This window comes from Diuraphis noxia, unplaced genomic scaffold, assembly GCF_037042655.1.
Source record: "Diuraphis noxia isolate RWA-SAM2 unplaced genomic scaffold, SU_Dnox_SAM2 contig0003, whole genome shotgun sequence".
NCBI classification, from domain to species: domain Eukaryota; kingdom Metazoa; phylum Arthropoda; class Insecta; order Hemiptera; family Aphididae; genus Diuraphis; species Diuraphis noxia.
The window spans coordinates 49,416,438-49,441,219 of NW_028301713.1; the positions used below are offsets into that span (position 1 = coordinate 49,416,438).

Consider the following 24,782-nt stretch of genomic DNA (forward strand, 5'->3'; position numbering starts at 1 on the left):
ATTTTAATTAAATCTCCATAATATCTATTTGAATCCTACCGAGGTTATTTTAATAAGCTGCGTATACTTTCTTAATATTCAAGTATAAATAAGATGCTAATAATGAACGATAGAAAAATAGAAAAAAATATGCTTCTACATTTCATCCACAAACTAGACAGTTTTATTTTTTAACATAGCAAGGTAACTTTTTTCAATGGAATTTAATTGTATTTATTTTAACTATCCTTAATTTAGCTACTTCAATATTTAATACGCCATAAGCATGTATTTAGTCACCATTATTTAATCCAACATATCAAATTATGTTGTTGGGCCATACCTAACCTAACCTTGAAAATTATGAAGGTAGGTAGGTACTAGTTTTAATCATAGACGGAGCATGATGGTAGTTCTCGCGGGAAAAATAGGGTGCATTGCACAAGTGTGGAATTATCTTCTGCACATGCCCATAAAAACAACAAGGTTTGCTTCAATTGTAAAATTTATCGTATCGTAATATTCTGATATATGCATCGTCGGAGAATATATTAATAGACTTTAATACTAGTTGTTTACTTAACTGTGTTATTATTATTATTATTATTACTTAGTTATAATATATCACAATATAATATTATATGGAAAATCTTAATAACAATGTTTTTGGTCGCAATGAATGGAAATCACTTCAGGCATGTTAGGAATGACCGCACCACTAACCCGCATCCCAGAGAATGCTCCGTCTATGAGTATAAAGTCTATTGTTTTTCTATAACTTATTTTCCGTTACATTATCCATCGTTATAAATGATTAAATTAGCAACATTCAGAGTAGATTCTGGTAGCAATTGGGATTAATTAGATAATTGGGGATCGTTAAAGAAAAATCGGGGGAAAACGGCCTGATCCGTAACTTATATTCTGCAATGTCTGTTCGGTATAAATGTACGAATAGCGTTAATTCGTTCTCTCTATTGTCACAAAAAAAAAATATATATACATAAGCTCACATTGTTGAATATTAGATTATAAAATTAATCATACTGATATTAAGCTGTATTGTATTATAATAAACTATATACTCTACTATTGTATATTATAAATTATATTTTATATTGGTTTTTAATAAATTTAAAAACCTAAATAAATCATAGATAAGTAGGTACACTAAACATTTATAAAATTAAAAAAATTAAACTCATGCTATAAATTCACTTTATATATAATTTAAATTGAATATATTACACGTACGATTAATGATCTCTAAAAAAGAAAAAAATAATTATTTGTTATTTATGAGATATTATTAGTTGATCTACCGTTTATCTTATATACGGATTGATTAAAGCATATAAACGCTTTTAAAATATAAAGTTAATTGATTTATTTGAAATCAAACGAAACAGAGTTTTTTATAGTTCATGAATCCAGAGTCAAAATATTGTTAAATAAGGTGAATAGCCTAACTGAATGGATTCATAACTACAGTAGTACACATCAACTAAGAAAAGATTTGAGGGTAGTAATCTTTACAAAAGTTATGAGACACAAATCACATAAATTGAATTTCAGAATTAAAATTTGAAAAAAATACCACAATATTCACTTACCATCTATTACATTTTGAGGTGCTAGAAAGAAAATAATAAACATGTTATTTTATAAATCATAATACTACAGGTACCATATGATCCACAATCTACCAAGAAATATATTATATGGATGAACTAATATGACATTCTAAAAAACATTGAATTACGTAGAATTTTACAACAATCAAACCATGGAAGTCAAGTAAACGCATGATTTAAATTTAGGTTTACGGTATAAGTATTATATTGATATAAACAATTTAAAATTAGGTTATTCATAATTTATTAGTTAATAACAGCAAATAAATATGAATAAAATTAAAATACTTAGTTCATAATAGTATTTGTTTCACTAAAACTCATATTCAATTAGAAGATCAACATCAATGGCCACAATAATAACATGTAACGATATGGGTTCGTTTCCATAACTGACTGTAACAGTAGGGAGTTTCTGCACAACGCCCGTCAAACACTCCGGTAAAAATAACGTTCGGTTAAATTTTACGGTAATATAATAACGTTCCAAATGAAACTTTAGTTTTTGCATTTACCAGATGTATTATATTCCGTAAAACTATTTTATCGGAATATTGTAAGTTGTAACCATAACCATAGACATGCAAACAGGTTTATGGGTATAACCATTTTTATACCCATCAAAAATCAATCATAAATTCGATTTTTCAATTTTACATTAATTACAATCATACAATAGGTATACTATATTGGATATGCACTATATATGTATATTGTTTGGTATTAACTATTAAGTACAACCTTTTAAGTTTTATTATAAATTATAATACCTAGGTACATTAATACCACAGATTATATTAAAATAATCTAGATTTATATTAATTTATAAAATCTGTGCTAATATGGAAGAATTGTTAGAGTTGGTGTGTTTGGAAGAAATAACAAACGATGACGTAGAATGTATTTTATTAAATGAATTAATATCATTCCGAAGTGAAATACGTGTTAGATCACAAGTATTTGGTAATTTTAATCTAGAGGAACTAAATAATGAAGAGTGTAGACAGATGTTTAGGTTTGAAAAAATGGATTTAGATAGGTTAAGGATATGTTTACGCATACCTCATACAATAGAATCTAAACAAAGGTATCGCGTATCAGGTACTTACCTAACGAATAATTATTAATTTTAAACAATATAAATTATTATATTATATTATACCTACATTAATATATATATTATTCTATTTGTAAGGATTATTAGGGTTTTGTATTTGTCTTCGTCGACTTACCTACCCCAATAGATTATGCGACTTGGAAAGAATCTTCGGATTAAGTTCTTCCTACTTGAGTGTTATAAGTAACAAAGTGATATCTATTATTGTAAGAAATCATGGATATCTATTGCTACATTTAAAAAATTTAAAATGGCTGAATGAATCAAAACTGAAGTACTATGCAAACGTATATATATTTACAATTATTATTATTATATTTTAAATACAATTCTATAGTTTTAGAAACATTAAAATGTCACTAATTGGGGCGACTTGGGTCCATCGAACCACCATTCATTGTAGGAATTGGATTAAAATTAATCATTAGGTACCATTTCTTTTTTTTTTTTGTTATATTAATAACACTTATAATATAACAATAATAGTTATTAGTTAATATACAATAATGTAAAATATAATAAAACATACTATAATGGGCTTAACAGCACAAGAAATACAATAATATAATTAATAAACCAAGTTAACATTTAGAATTAGTGATAGGTATTTAATGAATTAACAAAAATTAGAAAGTTAATGAGAGAGTTAAAACTTTTAATATAATGATTATATGGTCCTCGGAGGTTCACTATCATACCATCTGGTGTCAATACACTTTGATATTTTAGACAGTGATGATGTTTATGTCCTAAAAAATACTCTTGTTGATTTTGTGTTGGCCTACAAATAGGCCTTGCAGTCCCATCAATAAAATCCCAGCAGTTGTGTATTGGTGCACCTTTCTTTGAAATTGCCTTTTATTTATAAATATTATTAAATAATTGTCATATTTCTAAAAAATATTGATTTATAATTCTATATAATATTATACAAACATATTTTATTAATATTATTGATGTATTAACTATTTTTATAATAACTTTATTTTATATGTTTCATTGAAGATATCTCATTTAATATTATATAGGTATAGTTAAAATTACCTTTTAATATAATGGAAGAAGACATGATGCTGGTATATTAAAACACTTTCCTCGGTTATATTATTACACAATACAATTAAAACAAATACAATAAAATAAATAAAGTTAGCTTAAAAAGATATCAATTATATTATAAATTATAAAATATATATACCTGATACCTATAATCAAAACTACGAGTCATAGTCTAACCTATTTCAGCCTTAATAACATGATGACTAAATATAATTTAAAATTAAAATTAAAAATTTATTTTTATATTTATCATTAATTGGTATGTTCTAATAACATTTTCTAGTTTTGCTGAATATGCTGATACCTATATTAATTACCTAACATAAATAAATATTTTAAAAATATTCTTATTTCAAAGGTATGTTGAGGGATACAGAATTATATTCAGAATTAATGCAGATTGCAGTGCATGGGGATAAAAAATATATAATTTATGGTGATCCAGCCTATCCGATGTCAGAACTGATTCTTAAGCCTTATTGTAATAGAATACTTACACCAGAACAGATTGCTTTTAATAAAGCAATGAGCTCAGTCCGCCAAGCAGTTGAATGGGGATTTGGTAAAGTAATTACAGATTTTGCTTTCTTGGATTTAAAAAAAAATCAAAAAATTCTCCTTCAAGAAGTAAGCAATATGTACATGACTGGTGTAATTTTATCCAATTGTCTAACATGTTTGTATGGAGGTCAAACATCAAGTTATTTTTCTACAGTTCCACCCACACTGGAAGAATATTTAAACATTTAAACTGTGAAAATATTTTAATATTATTTATAAAACAAAATTTGAAATTTTTATCATGAAAAATATTGTTCTTATCATCAAACTCTAAACATCTAACTCTTAATTTATAAAAAAAAAAAATTTAAAACATACTCTTTAAATAAAAATTAATTATGTTTGATTATAAACTACTATTGAAGTAGTAGATAATAATAATAACTATAGCAAACAAGTTTAAGTCATCTAAAATTAAATATTATATTATGTATTTATTTAAATAAAAAAAGTTATACCATCTTACTATCCTATGACTTATGCCTTAATTTTTTATTAAGTTGTTCCAACATTAATTGTAACAATAATTGTTGTTGACTAGCAATTTTCAATTTTTCTATTTTTAACTTAAGTCTCTCTTCCCTTTCTTTATTTCCAAAATTTAGTCTTTCCTCTTTTTCTCTTACTTCCAATCTCAGTCTTTCTTTTCTTTCCATTATTTCTAATCCCAATAACTGATTTCTGTTTTTTTTCAAAATCAAACTTTTCTATGTCTAATTTAAGTCTTTTATTTTCTATTTCTAGTCTATTTTCTTCGATAGTTAATTGTTTATTTAAAGTGGCTTGTTCTCTATGATGTTTTTCTTCTAAATAATTTAAAGTGACTGTCTAAGGGGCTCATGGATTCTTTTTCTTGTTTTATTAACTATAAAGTAAAGAAAAATCTTTAATAATTTAATTTAACTTTGATACATTGATAACTATTATAAGATCATTTTATGTAGGTATTTTGATAATTGTTTATGTTTTTTTCTGTAAAGACTGTAAATTGTAATTAAAAGAGGTGGGCAAGTGGGTAGGTAACACACTCCAACTCTGCTATACATTAGGTGTTAAGTTATGGATATTGTGTTAAATATGAATTCAATTATCTAAAAAATTGTATAAAAAAAACGATTCTGAGTAAATTTTTTACTTATGAGTAACTACTTATGAGAATCTTTTTTTTTTTAATGTTTCACCCTTTTAACTAGAAAATGATTTTCAAACGTATCGTGATTTTGAGGAATTTTGTCAAAATTTGAACTTCAAAAATTAAAATGATACCATATACGTTTGAAATTTAATAAATTACCCAGCCTTGATGTAGACGGAATGTCAATACATGTAGCCTCTATTTGACTGGGTACGTTATCTAAAGTTACTTCAATCATATTGTTTTGAGTAATAGTATCATCATAAACAGCGGTACCTACATAATATAATATGTGGTGCAATTAATAAATAAATATTAATAACAATATTTATAATTTATATTGTAATTAAATAGACTTATTAGTTATTCTACTTATTATACTTGTTTCAAAATTTAAAATGTTTGGAATATCTTCATTGTTAATATCATAGAATATAGAATAATTATTATTATCTACAGCCATGTCCGTAAGCGACTCATTTTACAATTAAATATCTTCAGACAAACAATATAAAATCAGAAATTATATTAGTTACAATTAGTTAAATATGACACAATATTTACAATAATACGGCTATGACTTTTAATATTAATATACCTTGAGTTGCATTGATTCTTGCTCTATACCCTTCATTTTTATCTTTCTTACTTTTTATATTTTTAACTTGCTTTTTATTAAAATCCCTATATATATCACTAATTTCTTGCAGTAACTGACATTTTTCCCCATATTCCTCTTCAGTCCCAGATCTATTATATTATAAAAACATGTTCAAAAATACAGTATTTCATATAAATGTACAATGTACATTGTACACTGTACAGTGTATTTTCTTATAGATTTGAAGATAATCACAATAATATTGATAAATATTGTAGTCATTTATTAAAAAAAGATTTTATTATTATTTTTTTAACAGTAAAGAAAATCACGGAGGCTTGTCTACTGAAAGCATCAGCCTCTGTAAATACACCAAAGACTTATAAATTATAACAATGGTTTTGTACTTGATAATTTTAAACATTTTAACTAGATATTTGTCAAGTGTTTAAAATGTTTTTAATTAATTGTTTAATTAAACAGATATTTTTCATTGGTCGGATAATACCTATACCATCAATGTGAATGTGAATGAAGTTACTTTTTTAAATTGCCTCGATCTTCTTTATTAAATATTTTCAGCAGATGATCAACATGCTCTTTAACTGATCGAATAGAAACATTTTTATTGGATGTAGAAACTAGTGCATCTTTAATAATTTCCCACTGGTTAATGTCATTATATGGATTTAAACATATGACTTGGCGTAATAAACACAAGTCATCTTTTGTTGAAAATCTTAGTCGTTCTTTTCTATTATCCATTTAACAAACTTTTAAAAACCAAATACTTAAATATTTCAAACAAATTTATTTTTTTAAAAGCGGGATACAAAACATCGGTATTGGCTGATAAAGAAAACAGCTGTTATCACGAGTGTAAACCACGATTTAAGATCTATCTTAAGAGGACGCCACACGGGCAAACGAAACCGAGCAACGACCAAAAGAATGCGCTGTTAGGTGTTTTCGTGATCCGTTTTTAGCCATGCCCACTACACATTGCCGTGGTGTAAACTTTGGCCAAAATCAAGGTTAATAGAATAGACCTTGGGCCAAAATATCATATTTTGATTAGATAATATAACCGGTAACACGAACTATGATTATAATGGACTGGTCTCGAAGCATTATCAGTGGAACCGAAATGTCAAAATGATTAGGGAGTTTTCGGAAAACAGTGCCATCTATTATTCAGTTTTAATGATGACAATCTTATAATTAGGATGTTGATGACTTTTGCATTTTTTTTTCCTTTTACTCTATACAATGCTATCCTAGCTAAAAGTTTGTTTCATGCACCATTCATGCAGAATATTCTAATTTTATTAAGTCATTTTTTCATCTTATAAGGGCATTTTTTGTGCTTTTTGTACAATGTTGGGCATTTTTCTCAAATTATAGATTTTAGGGCAAATGTTACACCAGTTTGAAAACAAATTTAATTTATTTAAAATCTAACTTTAGATTTGGACTATTAATAAAAATAATTTTAATATTATTATTGTGGGTTTTTTTTAGTGATTACATTTATCGCATTTATTATTTATAAATAAGTTTTTTCACTTACTTAATTAGTGTTTTAGATGATTTTTAAGGTCATTTTTTGAAGTTTTTAGGGCATTTTTGCACTTTTTTAGGGCTCTTTTGCATTTTTTTATGGCATTTTTGTGTGTTTCTTAGGTTATCATCATCTTAACTCTACTTATAATATAAAATAATAACAACATTGCAATATTTTAAATTTAAATTTTATCGTTATTATTCTATCTTCAATATTTGAATTAAAAATAGAAGGAATAGCTCCTATTTTTAAGCGATATTTGCTTCTATTTCCAAGTTCCTGTAGATTATAGAAAAGTAAATATTTTATAACAAATAATTAACAATGTAAAAATGTTAATTATTACAATAGCAACATCCGGTGGGATTGAGTATGCAGACACCATATCTTCCGGAAGAAGATGATCAGCACACACAAATTGCGTAACATTGTCTTTGCAAATATACTTGTTGATTGCCAAATTCCATGCCAAAGAATTATTCTTTGGAACTTTAAATAGAGAAATCTTAGGTTTTTTTTACGCTTGAACATCCCAGAATTGAACACTTCCTTACTTTCATTTTAAATTTTCAAATGTAAAAACAAAATCTAAAATGTCTAGTATCGAACTACCGAAGATCAAATAATAATTATAAATGTATAAATAAATTATTTTCACTATCAATTTATTAAAAATATGGCGGTATATTGTTATCAAGGAATAAATGATAGTATCGTGCTTAAAAACCAGGTTGCGCTTGAGAGCATAAAAACCCCTAGTATCAAGAGTACAGACATTTGCGACCCGTCCCGCTATACACTCCTCATCATTTCGAGACCAGTCCATTTATAATCATAGTTCGTGACCGGTAATAACGGTGCCCGTTAAAGTGTTGAAAATAACCGATTACGATAATCAAATAACCGTACCGGTATTTGGAGCGCATGAGCAAAGGCTTGTTTTGGTAAATAACGTTATCGGATTCATACCGTATTTTTAACCGGCGTTGTGCAAAAACTCCCTATTTAACGGGTACGGTAAATTAATTTATCGTGTTAAATGATCGGCTAAAAAATACACTGATTATTAAAAGTTTATAAATATTCTTATAATGTCTTTGGTAAACTAATGACCAGTGACCACATTTAATTTTATTAAATTAAAAAATTAAAGTAATATAGTATGAACTCCTCAAGTAAAAAGGAACGTTTAAGATTCAGTACGGGAGATGACTTAGTCTTTTACGGGAAGTCTTATGTCATAATCCGTATAATGATTCTGGACAATGGTCCATCATTAAAAAAAATATTATTCTGTAGTTAAATAAACAATTTACTCTTCGAGCGATAAAAGAACACGTTGAGTATTTGTTGAAAATTTGGGCAAAAGAAGACCGTGCTAATTTGTAAAAGTAATTCATAATCATATTCATAGGCGCAGTAAGGGGGGGGGGGGCGATTAAGCAATATTTTTTTAATAGATTAAATAGATTTTACTTGAAGCTTGTTAAAATTATTGAGACCATTTTATTAACAACCAACAAAATAATTTATTGATGTTTATTTTATAACACGTCTATTGTAGTTTATCAGTTACAAATTATAATATTCATATTGAATAAAAAGATAAAAATATAAATGTATAAATAAAAATGGGAACAACACGTAATTGAATAATTACAACATTGTAATGATAAATATTTATTTAAATATTATGATATCGACTATCGGGTACCGTATTTGGTATTTATATAGGTACTAGGTAGGTACGACATTTACGGTAATGCAAAAACTATAGTTTTACTTATTATGCTATTTCTCATTTAACGGAACGTTAATTTTACCGTAAAGTTTAGCGTATCTCTGCAAAAACTCTCTAATAATTTAAAAAAATGCAATTTCCTAGCATACCACCTCTAGACTAAAAATGTAAACTACTAAAGATTTCGTTTGTGATGCTATGTGTTCATGAATCATATTTTATGTTACAACCCCTAAAAACATCAAGGAATCTTTATTGGAGGAAACAGAAAAACGACTCAAAATCAGTTTTTCTTTGCTAATTTGCTACTGACATTCTGTACTGACTTATTTTTCAATGTTTTTGCTTTTTGCTCGTTATAATAAGAAGGTATACTTAATTCTATAGGCATTTCATGCATTATTATGATTATACCAATGAATTTTCAAGTTTTTCTGTAGAATATAAAGTTTAATACATTATAATTAGGGTAAAAAAATCATTAGAACTTAATTTGAATTAGAGTTCATAGTTAAAACATATTCTTACTTATATGTCTACTATCAGGCCATGCATATAATTAAACATTATAAACCCGTAATTTAAGGTTAATATTTAATTATAATAGATTATAACAGCTTTTTTTATTTTAGAAACTCGGAAAATTTAATGCAGTAATTTAAAAAAAAAAAATCTCACTACTTATTTCAACCATGTCGGATGTAATATAAACATAAGATTAAAATTTAACATATTTAAAATGCAAATTATAAATCGTTTAAAATTAAATTATTATTTTAAGTTAAATCAACTTACGTTCCACTATAATAGACACAGAATATCCGATGATAAATAATACGAGTATAATATATTTTATGATTATTAAATATTTACAAATGTTATGATTAAAGTGTAAAATCAAGTGATTTGAAATGTTCGCAATGAATTTTCAAATTTTTCTGTAGAATATAAAGTTTGATACATTATAATAAGGGTAGAAAAATCATTTGAACTTAATTTGAATTAGAGTTCATCGTTATAAAATATTCTTTTTTATATGTGTACTATCAGGCCATGCATATAATTAAACATTATAAACCCGTAATTTAAGGTTAATATTTAATTAGAATCTATATATATATATAAATGGAGACAAAAAATTCGAAATTGCATCAGTTGAGAATGGCTGGGCCGATTTGGCTCAAATTTTTTTAAATGATAGAGAATGTCGGGGAGTGGGTTTATAGCATAAATTATGGACCTAACTGCAGTGAGTTAGAGGTTTAGAGACAAAAACTGGGTTAAACCCGTGGCGCCCTCTAGCAGATAAAAATAAAAATAAAATAATAATATAATTAATAATACAAATATCGATAATAGCAGTGCTTGAAATCGATTAATATCAATAAAAATCGTAAAAAAAAAAATATTTTTATATTCTGGTTGATATACATTTTTTATTTAAGACCCTTAGAACTTTAGAGTAAAATAATAATAATAATAATAATAATAATAGTTGGCACATTATTCATTTTATTTTGAAATATTATCGTTTTATGTAATTTATGAATTATTTCAATCAAAAACGACTATTGTTTTTTGGATAGAATTTTTATGCTTGAATCATGCCTCCTATGAGAAGAACAAACATTGGACGGCGTACACGTAATGCAAGAAATATTAATGAATTTAGACTTGCTCATAATACACAGGCCCGTGCTGCACAAACGCCACCTCAAACTCGACAACATGGTAATATAAGAAGAAGAAGTTCAGATGTAGCCTTGAATCGCGCTGCTTTCGAATATGATTCCGCAGTCGCTTACAAAGATCTTTTGTATGTTGATATCGGCTCATTATATATCGTATGCCAGCATTGCAAGGCATTGAAGTTTCGATTGGAAACCCCCGGCTTATGCTGCACTGGTGGCAAGATTATAGGAATAAGGAATAAGGATGTCGATAGCTTGAATTTTACAATTCAGAGTAAAATTGCTGGAGAACTGTGTTCATACAAATCCGTTGACAGCACGACCGACGAAAACGAAGCGGTCAACTATCCGACAGAATTTTTGAACTCGCTTGATGTGCCAGGAACTCTACCGCATAATTTACAGGTGAAAGTGGGTTTGATCATAATTATGTTGCGGAATCTAAATCCTCCTAAATTGTGTAATAGTACACGATTGTCCGTCAAGAAACTGATGAACAATGTAATACAATCAACGATCATCAATGGCAATTTCAAAGGGGAGGAAGTCCTTGTCCCACGAATTCCGATCATTCCAACATATCTTCCATTTCAGTTTAAGCGGATTCAGTTTCCCGTTATATTGGCTTTTGCGATGACAATCAATAAATCGCAAGGCCAATTGTTGGATGTCTGTGTGATCAATTTGGAATTTCCATGTTTTTTCACGGGCAGCTGTACGTTGCCAGTTCGCGTGTTGGAAAACCGTCATCGTTGTTTATTTTTGCACCAGAAAACAAAACGAAAAAAAATTGTTTATCAAAATGCAATGTATTGATTTCTGTAACAATTCATTATAAAGGAATACTTGAATTTAATTATCAATCTAGACTTTATTTGAAGGCTTTAAGTTCACCGGGTCAAAATAACTTAAAAAAAAAATTTAGGCAAGGGTCGGCTAGTAGATTATAAATAACAGCTTTTTTTATTTGAAAAACTCGGAAAATTCAATGCAGTAATTTAAAAAAAAAAATTTCACTACTTATTTCAACCATGTCGGATATAATATAAACATAAGATTAAAATTTAACATAAATAAAATACAAATTATAAATCGTTTAAAATTAAATTATTATTTAAAGTTAAATCAACTTACGTTGCTCTATAATAGACAGAATATCCGATAACAATAAATAAGTGTATAATATATTTAGTAGGTTAATAACCTAACCTAACCTAACCGTCTTTCTAACACACGTCTGTTGATTAAATTGAGTTCATAGTTTTAACATATTCATGCTTATATGTGTACGATCAGGACATGCATAGAATTAAACATTATAAACCCGTAATTTAAGGTTAATATTTAATTATAATAGATTATAACTAACAGCTTTTTTTATTTTAGAAATTCGGAAAATTTAATGCAGAAATTTAAAAAAAAAGTCTCACTACTTATTTCAATCATGTCGTATATAATATAAAAATAAGATTAAAATTTAACGTATTTAAAATTCAAATTATAAATCGTTTAAAATTAAATTATTATTTCAAGTTAAATCAACTTACGTTGCTCTATAATAGACAGAATATCCGATAACAATAAATAAGTGTATAATATATTTAAGAGGTTAATATAATATAATATATAATATAAAATTAATATAATATATTTAATAACCTAACCTAACCTAACCTAACCGTCTTTCTAGCACACGTCTGTTGACCGTCGTGCACGTACAGTACCGCCGTCCGCTTATCGCGTCTTTTAATTATCGCGTCATTAGAATTAATGAGTTCTAATTCGAACCGTATTATTCAGTATAATTATCATCGTTTTCCATATATTCCATACGTTTAAACAAAAATAAAATCTAATCCGTTACCACCGTACTTAAATCGGCTGTAGGCCACACCCTGTAACTTATCAACTGCTGTACCATGCAACGAAATAAATCAGACTCAATTAAATCTAAAATCGAATCGAAATTATCTCCGTTAGTTATCACAAATACCACTTCTCACATGACGCAGGACGAAACTTATGCAACCTACCACTTCAGCCAACAACCAAGAATGGAATACTGTTGATACCAACAAACGCATTAGGTCACCTAACAACACTACTTTGCCTCGCACAAAACAAACAAATGAGTCGCCAAATTTCTCCTCACCAAACCGTTATTCTCTACTTAACACAGACGAAGATAATATGGATACCGTAACAAGCACAGAAATCAACGAGTCACCTCCTCCACCACCTCCTCCGCCACTAATTTTCCTAACATCTCAGACTGATTTCGTCACTCTGTGTCAAAACTTAGATCAAATAACGAAAACCGAGGGATTCCTCTGCAAGTCCAACTCAAAAAGCATTAAAATAAACCTTCACTCGGCCAGTTTTTACCGTGCCGTTATATCATTGTTCAACGAGAACAAACTTGAATACCACACGTACCAGGCATATGAAGAAAAATCCTACAGAGTTGTTATTAGGAATCTGCACCATACAATCCTTACTGATTACATTAAAGATGAAATTGAAAAACACGGATTATGTTAAAAAATGTCACTAACATCCTAAAATCTCAATCAAAAGAACCCCTTCCATTATTCTTTGTAGACCTAAACCCTTCTCCAAACAACCAAGACATCTTCAAGATAAACAATTTACGTTTTTTTAAAGTCAAATTCGAAGCCCCACACATCAGACGGGATCTAGTCCAATGCCATCGCTGTCAACGGTATGTCCACACCAAATCATATTGCAATCATCTGCCTAAATGCGTCCGATGCGGCGATAACCATACTTCGGACCAATGCTCCAAATCCAAGGACCTCCCTGCTAAATGTGCACTATGCAGTAATGCTCACCCGGCAAACTACAGAGGCTGCACGGTACATAAGGATCTTCAACGTCTCCGGAAAAAATATCAACCAAACACCATCTCAAGAGAAATAGCACAAAACTCAGTCTCATCTCAAATCCAACCCAACAGTCATCCTCTTCAAGAAACAAGTCAACTTCACAACAATGTACCCACAACTACTCATAACGAACCCATTAACACTCAGCACTCATCATACTCACAAGCAGTAATAGGTAACAAATCAAAGAAATCAGATTTAAATAATACTAACGACCATACTTACAGTTCCAATCAAAAATTAACAAACCAACTAACAACGTTCATTTCTGAATTCACACCTCACAAATTAGAACTCCAGACAATACTTAATGATCTTAATATAGACATAGCCATGTCGTCCGAATCTCATCTTACTCCGTCAAAATCTATCAAAATACTCGGTTATAAAGCTTATCAAAGCAATCACCCTGACAACACGGCTCATTGATACTTGTTAAGAATAACTTGCCCCATTCCTCTCTTCCTATAATCAGTGAAACTTACATCCAAGCAACAATCATTCTTGTTCCCGTTAATAAACATATTAATCTGACATAGTCCAACCCATCCCAAAAAATACCCACTCCCGAATCACATTAAATTTCTTCTCCAAGAAAAACGAAAAGCTAGGTCCCGGTGGCAAAGACACAAATACCCCATCGATAAGATAAACAAACCTTCAACCAATTAAACAACAAACTAAGAAAAGCGCTCTCACAACACAGCTCTAGAACTTATCAAAAATACATACAAAACTTAACAACTCAACACTCTTCTCTCTGAAAAGCGACAAAAAAATTCTCAAAACCGTCTCAACTCCCTCTGCCCTTCGGAAAGAAGATAACACATGGGTTGTTTCTGATACTGATAAAGCAAACCTATTCGGCCATCATCTATCCAAAACCTTCACACCACACGACATCAATCTAAATCACACCCAAAACCAAATAGTCACACAATCATTGGACTCTGCATTACCAATGTCACTCCCAGCTAAACCCACTAGTCCCGGAGAAATCGAGTTTATTATCAAATAACTCTACAACAAAAAAGCTCCCGGGTACGATCGGATCACAAATCTCACCGCTAAAAACCTACCAAAAAAAATTATTATACTACTTTCGTACATCTACAACGCAATGTTGCGTTTATCTTATTTACCCCTAACCTGGAAATTTTCTGAAATTATACTAATTCCAAAACCCAACAAGCCTCCAGAAAAAGTTACATCATACCGACCCATAAGCTTATTACCAACTCTATCAAAAGTATTCGAAAAGATCTTACTAAAAAGACTCATTCCTCTAGCTATCTCAGCAAACATAATCCCAGATACACAATACGGTTTCAGACCGAACCACTCAACGATCCATCAACTTCACAGAGTAGTCGACACCATATCTTCGCCACTAGAAAAAAAAACATTACTGTGTTGCCGTTTTCTTGGACGTAGCGCAAACGTTCGATAGAGTCTGGTTTGAAGGCTTAATGTTCAAACTAAAAAAAATTCTGCTTGCGCCTTATTACTTACTTATAAAATCATAACTTAGTGACCGTACTTTCATCGTACGACAGAAATCATGTTACTCAAACTACTTTGACATTCTTGACGGAGTTCCCCAAGGTAGCGATATTGCCCCTTTTCTATATAATATTTTCACTCACGACATTCCAAAATCCTCCTATACCGAACTTGGTTCCTACGCGGATGACACGGCAATTTTAGCAACCAATGAAAATCCCATTATAGCCTCAAATATGATACAAAAACACCTCAATATTATACACCTCTGGACAAAGAGGTGGAAAATCAAAATCAACGAAACCAAGTCCTCCTTCATAACATTTACCTTAAATAAAAATACATGTCCTCAAATTTCAATGAACAACATTCCAATCCCTATATGCACACAAGTGAAATACCTTGAACTTATCCTTGACACTAAACTAACCTGGAATCCTCACATAGTTGATAAACGAAAGGCCCTTAATTCCCGTCTACACCTCCTAAGACCACTATTGAGATCTAAAATGAACATTGACACCAAATTACTAATTTATAAGTCTTTACTCAGGCCGCTATTGACATACGGCATCCAATTATGGGGAGCCGCAAAACCCTCCAACAACAGATCAATACAAGCCTTCCAGTTCATCTGTCTCTGTATAGTTTCTTCTGATCCATGGTACATAACAAACTCCAACCTTCACAAAGACTTAAAAATACTAACCCTAAATCAAATCTCTAAAACATACTAAATCGGATTTCATAATAAACTCTAATCACACACTAATCCACTAATCAAAAAATTATCATCTAAAACTCTACCCGACAACCCTCGACGGAGACTAAAAAGAAATTAGTGTAGGGATCTTTTACATCAATAATCATTAGTCTTTAACAAACGCACCTGCTGGGTGTTATCAATGGATAACTTCCCAATCATAATATTCGCCGTCATTTTATAAAGAAGATACTTTTTATCAAATCTAATTATTGTACAAAAATTTGTATAGATTGTAGATGTATTTTAAATAATAATAAAAAAAAAACTTATTTTTAAATAGAGTTCATAGTTTTAACATATTCATGCTTATATGTGTACGATCAGGACATGCATAGAGTTAAACATTATAAACCCGTAATTTAAGGTTAATATTTAATTATAATAGATTATAACTAACAGCTTTTTTTATTTTAGAAATTCGGAAAATTTAATGCAGAAATTTAAAAAAAAAAAGTCTCACTACTTATTTCAATCATGTCGTATATAATATAAAAATAAGATTAAAATTTAACATATTTAAAATTAAAATTACAAACCATTTAAAATTTAATTATAATTTAAAGTTAAATGAACTTACTTTTGTCTATTATAGACAGAGAATATCCGATAATAAATAATACGAGTATAATATATTTTATAATTATTAAATATTTATCAAGTGTTATGATTAAAGTGGAAAATCATGTGATTTATTTGAAATAATAGCAATGAATTTTCAAGATTTTCTGTAGAATATAAAGTTTGATACATTATAATAAGGGTAGAAAAATCATTTGAACTTAGAGTTCATAGTTATAACATATTCATGCTTATTTGTGTACGATCAGGACATGCATAGGATTAAACATTATAAACCCGTAATTTATGGTTAATATTTAATTATAATAGAATATTACTAACAGTTTTTTTTATTTTAGAAACTCGGAAAATTTAATGCAGAATTTAAAAAAAAAATAGTCTCATTACTTATTTCAATCATGTCGTATATAATATAAACATAAGATTAAACTTTAAATATATTTTAGATGCATATTAATATAATTCGTGTAAAATTAAATAATTATTTACTATTAAATCAACTTACTAAGTTCTATATTAAACAGAGAATAGCCGATAAATAATATATAATACGTGTATTATACATTTTATAATTATAAAATACTCATCAAATGTTATGATTAAAGTGGAAAATCATGTGATTGATTTGAAATGTTTGCAATGAATATTTATGGTTTCGGGTAGAATATAAATTTCGAACCATAAAATTACGGTAGAAAAATATTTTGAACTTATTTTGAAATAGAGTTCATAGTTATAACATATTCATTTTTCATACATATATGTCTTATATCAGGCGTTGCAAAGAGTTATACATTATAAACACGTAGTTTAAAATTCATATTGAATTATAATAGATTATTACTAACAGTTTTTTTTTATTTTAGAAAATCGGAAAATTTAACGCAAAAATTCAATAAAAAAAAAAAATCTGGCTACTTATTTCAATCATGTCGGATATAATATAAACATAAGATTAAACTTAACCATATTTAAAATGCAAATTATAAATCGTTTAAAATTAAATTATTATTTAAAGTTAAATCAACTTACTATGTTCTATATTCAACAGAGAATGTCCGATAATATATAATAACTGTATAATATACTTTATAACTATAACATATTTATCAAATGATATGATTAAACTGGAGATTCAAGTGATTTACTTAAAATATTTGCAATGAATTTTCAAGGATTTTGGTAGAATATAAATTTCGAAACATAAATTTTGGTAGAAAAATCATTTGAACTTAATTTGAATTAGAGTTCATAGTTATAACATATTCATTATTCATACGTATATGTCTACTATCAGTCCATGGTGCATGCATAGAATTAAACATTATAATCCCGTAATTTAAGGTTAATATTTAATTATAATAGATTATAACTAACAGCTTTTTAGTTTAGAAAAACGAAAATTGAATGCAAATCACACTACTTCTTTAAACCATGTTTAATATAATAATATAAACATAAGATATTTAAGTTGCATATTATAAATCGTGTAAAATTATATAATTTTTTTAAATTAAATCAACTTACTTAATGCTATAATAGGCAGAGAATATCCGATAATAATTAATAAGTGTATATTAAATTTTATAATTCTAAAATATTCATCAAATGTTATGATTAATGTGGAAAATCAAATGGTTTTTTCAAATGTTTGCAATGAATTTTCAAGTTTTTCGGTAGAATATACATTTTGAACCTTAGAATTTAGGTGAAAAATCATTTGAACTTTATTTGAAAAAGAGTTCTTAGTTGTAACATATGTATACTTATATGTCTACTATTAGGCCTTGAATATAATTAAACATTATTGGTATATAGTTTAAGAATAATATTTAATAATAATAGATTATAACTAACGTACCACATCTACTTATAAAGTATTCTGCAAATTGAATGTAAAAAAAAATCACATTTCTTATTTTAATCATGTCGGATATATAATAAAAACATAAAAATCATAAGATTAAACTTTATACATATTTAAGATGCATATTATGAGTCGAGTAAAATTAAATAATTATTTAAATATAAATCAACTTACTACAGACTATAATAATGAGGGTATAATATATTTTATAATTATAAAATAAAAAACTTATTTTTAAATAGAGTTCATAGTTTTAACATATTCATGCTTATATGTGTACGATCAGGCCACGCATAGAATTAAAAATTATAAATACGTAGTTTATGGTTATATTTTTTTATTATGGAGTATAGCTAACAGCTTTTTTATTTTAGAAACTCGGGAAATTGAATACAGATTTAAAAAAAAAATCACACTTCTTTTTTAAAGCATTATTATTATAATATAAAGATAAGATTAAACATTAAATATATTTAAGATGCATATAATAAATCGTGTAAAATTATATAATTTTTTAAAATTAAATCAACTTACATTTTGACTATTGACAGAGAATATCAGATAATAATGAATGAGTGTATAATATATTTTATAATTATGAAATATTCATCAAATGTTATGATTAAAGTGAAATATCAAGTGATTTATTTGAAATGTTTGCAATGAATTTGCAAGTTTTTCGGGGGAATATACATTTCAAAAAATATTAATTAAGGTAGATAAATCATTTCTACTTTATTTGAAATAAGAGTTCTTAATTATATCATATTCATACTTATTTGTTTATTATCAGGCCATGCATAGAATGAAACATTCTAAATACGTGGTTTAAAATTAATATTTAATTACAATCGATTATAACGAATAGGTTTTTTTTTTAGACACTCGAAATTTAAATGCAGTTGTTTAAAAAAAAAAATCTCACTACTTATTTCAAGCATGTCGGATATAATATTATAAACATAAGATTAAACTTTAAATATATTTAAGATGGATATTAATATAATTCGTATAAAATTAAATAATTATTTAAAATTAAATCAATTTACTTACTCCTATATAATCGACAGAGAATATCCGATAACAATTAATTAGTGAATTATACAGGAGGATTCTTTTATCAAACAACACTCTTCATTTTTGAATGTATTGACTTTCTTCAAATTTTTTTGTTTTTCAAAATTGTAGATTTACACTCTTCTTGAATTGTATATTTGTTTTATATTTTTCACCCTTATTAGGTAAACCATTATCAACTTTTGATTTTCAAATGGTAACCTATGCATAAAATTTCATAAATTAATAAAGCCATTTTTTTTATTAATTATTACGTTATAATTTCGAATTTAGCGCTAGTAGTTTATGGGTTATAGGTATTTAAGGTTTAGATTGGCAGAGTGGAGTGTTACGGGGTTACCCCTCAAAATGTTTGTACAGTACTCCGCTTGTCTAAACTTAAAATACTTATAACTCATAAACTACTCGTCTTAAATTCGATTCTTATGTATCAACATTTTTAGAAATATATACTGCTTTGGAATATGAAATTAAAAAACTATGTTGCCTTTCATAAAAGTAAAAAACTTAAAAAATGACAAGGATAAAAAATATTTTAAAATATAATTTTTTAATAAAAGCGCTGTTTTTTAACAACTTCAAACTTTGTAAAAAAATATTTTGAAAAAAGTCAATACTTTTTTAAATAATGAGTGTTGTTTGATAAAAGAATCACCCTGTATATTTTATAATTATAAAATATTATTCAAATGTTATGATTAAAGTTGAAAATCTAGTGATTGATTTGAAATGTTTGCGATAACTTTTCAAGATTTTTAGTAGAATATAAATTTCGAAGCATAATAAATTAATAATTAGGGTAAAAAATGATTTGAACTTATTTTGAAATAGAGTTCATACTTATAACATATTCTTACTTATATGTCTACTTTCAGGCCATGTATAAAATTAAACATTATAATCCCGTAATTTAAGGTTAATATTTAATTACAATAGATTATAGCTAACAGCTTTTTATTTTAGAAAAACGGAAAATTGAATGCAGATGTTTAATAAAAAAATCACACTACTTCTTTAAATCATGTTTAATATAATAATATAAACATAAGATATTTAAGATGCATATTATAAATCGTGTAAAATTATATAATTTTTTTAAATTAAATCAACTTACCTATTACTATAATAGGCAGAGAATATCCGATAATAATTAATAAGTGTATAATAAATTTTATAATTATAAAATATTCATCAAATGTTTATTTGGTTTATTTCAAATGTTTGCACTGAATTTTCAAGTTTTTTGGTAGAATATAATTTTTTAAACTTTGAAATTAGTGTAGAAAAATCATTTGAACTTAATTTGAAATAGAGTTTTTAGTTATAACATATTCATACATAAATGTCAACTATCAGGCCTTGCATATCTTTAAACATTATAAATACGTAGTTTAAGGTTAATAATTAATTATAATAGATTATAACCACGGTTATCTTCTCAGGTTGGAGCTTGCGGATATGCTGCACGTGTAGCTGCCGTGTCGAAACGGTGACCAGAGGTACTAACAACGCTAGGTGTTACTGGCCCGACATTAACACGTCTCATATAGGATATTAAATGGTTTTTTGTTTCTATCTTCTAAATAACATAATTTAGCAATAATTAGTACATAACTAAATTTGTTGGCCACATTGTTTTCTATCGGTTGATCAAATTATATTATTTTTATCACCAATATACAACAATTTATCGGCGTTGTGATGTGATCGTGACTACCGACTCGTGAGCCTGTTTGACCCCCGCGTTAATGTATTGTCTGATGTTTACATTGCCAATAAATAATTAACCTCGATTGTAATATTTACTATTATAATATATTTTGTATTATATATAATGTATAATAAACTATATATTTTTATTTTATTTTTTATTCATAGGTACATACAATTTCCAGTTATAACATTTAATAGTTTTGTTTTTTAACTTTTCCTTCACAAAACTGTATATATAATAATATTGTTTGTTAATCGGAATGTAATTAGGGAAAGGGATTAGGTCATTGATTACTTTTGAGTCTTTAATATTGATTAAAATTTTTTTACCATTTTTAAGTTTTTTAATCTAACCTAACCTTTTTTTAATTTTTAAGCATTTATGTATAGGTTTAATAATTTTAACATTTAACCGTTATTAAAAAATGTGTAGCTCGCGACTGCCGACCATATCATAACGCCGATAAATGTCCGTATATTGGTGATAAAAACAATATGATTTGGTCACCCGATAGAAAACAATGTGACCAACAATTTTAGTTATGTACTAATTATTGCTAAATTATGTTATTTAGAAGATAGAAACCAAAAACCATCTAATATCCTATATGAGACGTGTTAATGTCGAGCCAGTAACACCTAGCGCTGTTAGTACCTCTGTTCTCCACTTCGACACGTAATAAGGTCGCGAGCTCCAACCTGTGTTGATAGCCGTGATTATAACTAACGTACATTGTATAAATAATATTCCGTCTGAAAATTAAATTAAACATTTCTTATTTAATTAATGTTGGATATTATATAAACATAAGATTAAACTTTAAATATATTTAAGATTTATATTAATATGCATTTTTACGACGATGGACTTTCACTAGACTTCTTATTTAGAGATTTTTTTGTTTTGGTGTAACTTTAAAATAAATGACCGCAGATACTTGAGATTTTTACTGAATGTTTGTACAGGTATTTTATATTTTTCAAAATTTTCAAAATATTTGATTTGTTTTGAGCTGTTTACTGAAATTTTAATTTTTTAACTATTTTAGTTTTTTTTTCTATTAATATCGATAAAAGTTTATTTGTTGGATAGAAAAGCTTGAAAGTTTAATTCAAGACACTTACATATTGTTACAACAGTAGTTGAAAAATATTAAAAATTCATAGTCACGATTTTTTTTTTATAAGCATTTAAATTTAAAATTTTGACTAAATACGTAAAGATTACGCTTCAACGTTCAATTGTCAGATTTGAAAATTTAATATAAAGCTCCTAACATATTTATAAAATAAGTACATAGCCTTACATTTTTTAATAAGCATTCAAAGTTTGAATTTTGACAACATACGTAAAAATCACGACAATTCGCAAATTATATATAACATAATATGTTATGATTAAAGTGGAAAATCAAGTGATTTATTTGAAATGTTTGTTATGAATTTTCAAGTTTTTTGGTAGACTATAAATTTCAAAACATAATAATTAGGGTAGATAAATCATTTGAACTTAATTTGAATTATAGTTCATACTTATAACATATTCTTACTTTATGTCTACTATCAGGCCATGCATAAAATTAAACATTATAAATACGTAGTTAAAGGTTAATATTTAATTATAATAGATTATTAGCTGACCCGGCAATCCTTCGCTATTGCAAGATTTTTCAGATATTAAATTGCTATTTATTATCTGGATGTTTTTGAATGTCTTTTTATTCTAGACCACTTTTAGTCATGTTTTCGTAGTAATGTAGCCATATAAATTTAGCGTTGCCACCACGGATTCTTCATAATGTTTAAAAACATTTTTTTGTATGTATTGGTAAATGTTTATGTATGTAATGTAAATTGTGTATGTACATTTCGTAGGTATAACTATGGATGGAACAAAAGATATGAATTATGTCAGTATTTTGATAATTATTCAAATACTTATAAAATTTCTTTGAAAACAACGTTATCAACTTTTTCTGGATCAGGAGAAAAAATATAAAAATTAAATTTGGATGTCACACTTGACAGGGTGATGTATAGTTGACCGTGAGAAAAACATTGAACGCTTATTTCAATTCCAGCAACGTTAAGTGTTTGTCCCTGTGCTTTATTTATAGTCATTGCAAATGCTAATTTAACAGGAAACTGAATACGTTTAAACTTAAAAGGTAAATCTGAGGGTATAATTGGTATAATTGGTATTAATACAGTTTTTCCATTACCACAGCCTGTTAATATTATACACTCGAGTAATGAACTTCTCAATTTTTAATCGTCTTGTACCGTTGCAAAATGTGGGTGGGCTCAAATTTCTCATAATTACCATAATTTTTTAGGTAAGTCATTGCATCCTGTGTTTTTTCATGAAGATACCCCCCCCGTAAAACTTGATGGAAATATAACTAATTGTCCAATGTTATTACTTTGTTCATTTGAGCGCAATGCGTCCTGTAGATGAATATAACTTTCAGCACGTAATGTTTTTTGATTGTGTCTTATAAACGCCAAACGCTAAGATTCAATTTTGGCATACTGATCAACTATATATTGGTTAAATAACATGCCATATCTAAGTAAATGATTTGAATTATCTAGCATTTCATTATGCAATAGCAATAATATTTCATACATGAAACTGTTTTTTGTGTAGGAACTCTAGTAACAGGATCGACTTGAGGGATATCCACCTTCACCGTGGGAGAACATCAATGGATATTGAAGACTGTCGTAGAATTGGTGCAGTTCAGAAATTATTTGAAGATTGTCATCACGACATCACAGTACAATGTCTCTTTTGTCGAATTGTTGTCCTGTAATTATAATTCGCTTGTTGACGGAGCATTGTAACGATTGAGATGTTCACCATTCGGAAATTTGTTAGAGTGAATTACCAATTTATAGTCTGTAACATTAGAAGGAATGCTTTCAATGGCTGTTTTTAAAAGACTTTACATGCCTATTATGAGTATTTAACATGTCTTGTAAGGATCTCATTAATACGCTGTCGAGGATCCCTCTTGAATTTATGTTACATCGCGTAGATACTTGTGTATCAGGATCGAAAATAAAATAAATCTTCAAAAATTTATGGTCATCAGGATGATATGGAAAAAGACTGCCGGCAACGTGGTAAACGTGACCCTGTACTTTAAAGGTAGGCATAAAATGAATGAAGTCATTTGGAAAGCATTTTTGTAATAACGAATATCGCGTGTGAATTGATTATATTTTGTGTGACTTCCATTAATAAGGGAATTCAATGGTTCTGGTTGTATAATTATATCATATA

General features: G+C 27.6%; 1 long non-coding RNA gene across 1 annotated transcript; it reads right to left on the bottom strand.

Annotated features, from left to right (window-relative positions):
* Window positions 1-22,350: 22,350 nt before the first annotated feature.
* LOC149057483 (uncharacterized) lies at window positions 22,351-24,393 on the bottom strand. The gene is made up of 3 exons (XR_016191079.1): window positions 23,917-24,393; window positions 23,135-23,374; window positions 22,351-22,513 (listed from the first exon to the last, which is right to left on the bottom strand). It is a non-coding gene; the product is annotated as an uncharacterized LOC149057483 (long non-coding RNA).
* Between the last annotated feature and the right edge of the window lie 389 nt (window positions 24,394-24,782).